Genomic DNA, 2,962 nt, shown 5'->3' with positions numbered 1-2,962 from the left:
CCCCCGCGCGGCGCGCCCCCCCCGCCGCTACCGCCACCACCGGAGCCTGCCCGGGCCTCTCCGCCGCTCCGCTCCGCCCCCGCCGGAACCGGGCATCTCCGCGCGTGCGCGCTGCCCGCCAGGGAAACGGCCGGCGCGCTCCGCCGGGCTTCACGGGCCCGCACTGCGCCTGCGCGCCCCGCCCGCTCGCGCGTGCGCCCTGGGCTGACGGGCCGGGGTTGAACCCGGGCAGGTGGTGGTGGCCCGGCCTGGCCCGGCCTGGTTTTCGCATCGCCCTCTGCTCCTCAGCCTCCCCCCTGCCCCGGCCACACACCCGCAGGGGAACGGCTCGTCTAGGGCCCTGCCCGAGGCCCGGCGGGGGCTGGCAGGCCGTTCCCCACCAGGGGAAGGGAGGGAGCGGCCCGGGCCTCTCCCCGCTGGAGCCGCCTGCTGGGAGAGGCGCTTGAGGGGAGGCTCCGCCGTGGTGGGGGGGGTCGGTGGCCTTCAGGGCGTGTGGCGATGTGTGTGTGGTATTTAGAGAACAACTCTACCTAAGGTTGGCGTAATCCATTGCTCGCTGAGGACCGTTTCAAGGAATACACTAAAAAAAACTCCAACAAGCCAATTAACTTTGTTTGGGGGGATCAATGTAGCCTTTTCAGTTTATGTTTAAAAAGGTTTTTTGATGGACTAGCACAATTTTGCAGCCTTTACTGGGAAAAAACAAGCCACAGAATGCGTCAGGCTGTGTGGTAAAGAATGGTGTTTCTATCCAGGTCCTTTGTAGACTTAAATTTGTATTGACTTTGTGCCTCAGAATGCCTGGGTGCGCTAACTGGCAGCTCGCATAAAGACTCTCAAGGGGCCTGCTGCAGGGAGACAGAAAGGAACATCCTCTTATTGCAACCCCAGAGTTTTGTCAGCAATGTTTATCTGAGGTGGTGTTACTTCCTTTTAAATTTATGACACTGTTTCAGCACTGAGCTTGGTTATTTTAAAAATACGGGTTTAGATAGTCTGTTCTGAATCTGTTAAAAATGTCCTATTTGTCACCTGTTTGTATGTGTTTTGTCTCACACTTGAGTAAGCTTATACTGTCTTGTATGTGTTAATAGAAATCCTCATCAGACATTATTCAAACTGTTTGTGAAGCCAAGTCCAGAGAGTCTGGAGGCAGATTTTGTTTGTGATTCTGCTGTATAGTTTCTGTTGCAATTTGTGACGTGGCTGTTGTCATGTTTATAGCATTAAATCACACATTATTTGGACACATCATGAGTGTCTTCCCATTAACTGATAGTGATATCTGGCCATCATTGCATTGAATGGGCTAATTTTACATTAAAATTAAATATTAACAAATGCTGCTGGAAGGGAAAATTCCAGGGAAAGTAAGAATTAACGCAAGGAGACAGAAGAAGTGGTTTTGGACTTAGGTATGGTACCCACTGTGGGTTTAGCTCTGTGGAAGTAACACCTAGAGATGTGCCCCTCTCAGACCACCCTTGTTATGGGCAGTTTTTCTTTGTATACTCATATTGGAAACATTAACCTGACTATATTTGTTTAAATGTCCAGCTGATTTTTAGGGCCCTGATACGTAATGCTTGTTTAAATTTATCTCCGTAAAATTACTAGAAAATCTCCAAGTGCTATTTTAAAGGTGGAAATAAATTAGGTTAACTTGTTTATTCTGCATTACCCAGCAAGTTGCCTGAAGAACTAAAAGCAGTCTTCATGTGTGAGTTAGCTTTGTCCTTGGACTGTACACATGCCCAATGGAATACAGAATTAACACAGAGAAGGAGACAGTTTTTCTGCCAGCATTCTTTTAAACTACATTAGTGGACATGATTTCAGGAGTTTAGTTCTGGTTTATTATTGTGGAAACTGCCTGTAAAATACATTTCCTTATTACTCTAGATATGAATCAATGTGGACAGTAAGGAGAAAAAAAAGGTGGGGGAAGTCTGTTCCAAAAAGGCTGAGAACTGCCTTCATTATATATTCTGGAATTGATCACATCAGCCTTTTAAATGTCCTTGCATCAGGACGAATGTTGAAAATGCTGCAGATAGTGATTAAATGCTACAACAGTGATTAAAAGCTCAGAAAAAAATTGTCATAAGGAGTTGAGTGTATTTCAAAGAGACTGAGGTTGCTTAAAGATGTTATGTACGTACCCTCTTGGAGACATAATACTAGGTACTAAAAGATTCTTCAGCCAAGCTAGGAGAGGCATAACAAGAATCAAGGCTAAGGAATTCAGCTAAAATAATATTGGTTAGAGGAGAGAGCTGGGGTTTCCTTTGTGTTTTTTTGTTTTTAAGTAATCAGCTGTTGAAACAAATGACTCTGAAAACAGGCAATTTTTCATTTTTAAATGAAGTCTGGGTGCCTCTGTAGAAGATATATGCTAAACAAACTCAAGTCAATGAGCTTGACTGTAACGGGTTATGAAATTATATAGCAGATCAGGACAGATTCTGTGTTGACTCTCTATCGGGATAGATTATCTGATGACTCTTTCTGAACTGAAAATCCCCATAGTCCCTCACTAATCAAGATGACATCGCAAGTAAAATGCTAATAAAAGAAAAATTTAATTGCGTCTTAAGCGCTAGCTTCTGGAGAAAGAACAATTACTTTTCAGTCCTTTTTTCATCTAAGTCTTCATCCAGTGCTAACATGACTGGTAATTTATACCAGCTAAGAAGCTAGACTTAGGTGCAATGTGATTTACTAAATACCATAGCTACTTGTAGCCCTTGACAGTATCCATTAGCTAATACGGTCTACTCAAAGATGTGATTCATCTGGAGATATTCACTGGGAAATTGTAGATACAATTTTAACTCCACTGGCAACAGCACAAATAGCTGACAGGCTTCCACAGCAGGAGCTTTCTGTGCAGTATATTCAACTGATTAAGCAAGGGTATGCCAAAGGCTACAAGAAAGCAAGGACATGCCAGCACAAGTAA

This window comes from Calidris pugnax, unplaced genomic scaffold (genome assembly GCF_001431845.1).
Source record: "Calidris pugnax isolate Ruff unplaced genomic scaffold, ASM143184v1 scaffold38, whole genome shotgun sequence".
Classification (NCBI taxonomy): domain Eukaryota; kingdom Metazoa; phylum Chordata; class Aves; order Charadriiformes; family Scolopacidae; genus Calidris; species Calidris pugnax.
Note: the sequence above shows the minus strand (reverse complement) of the source record.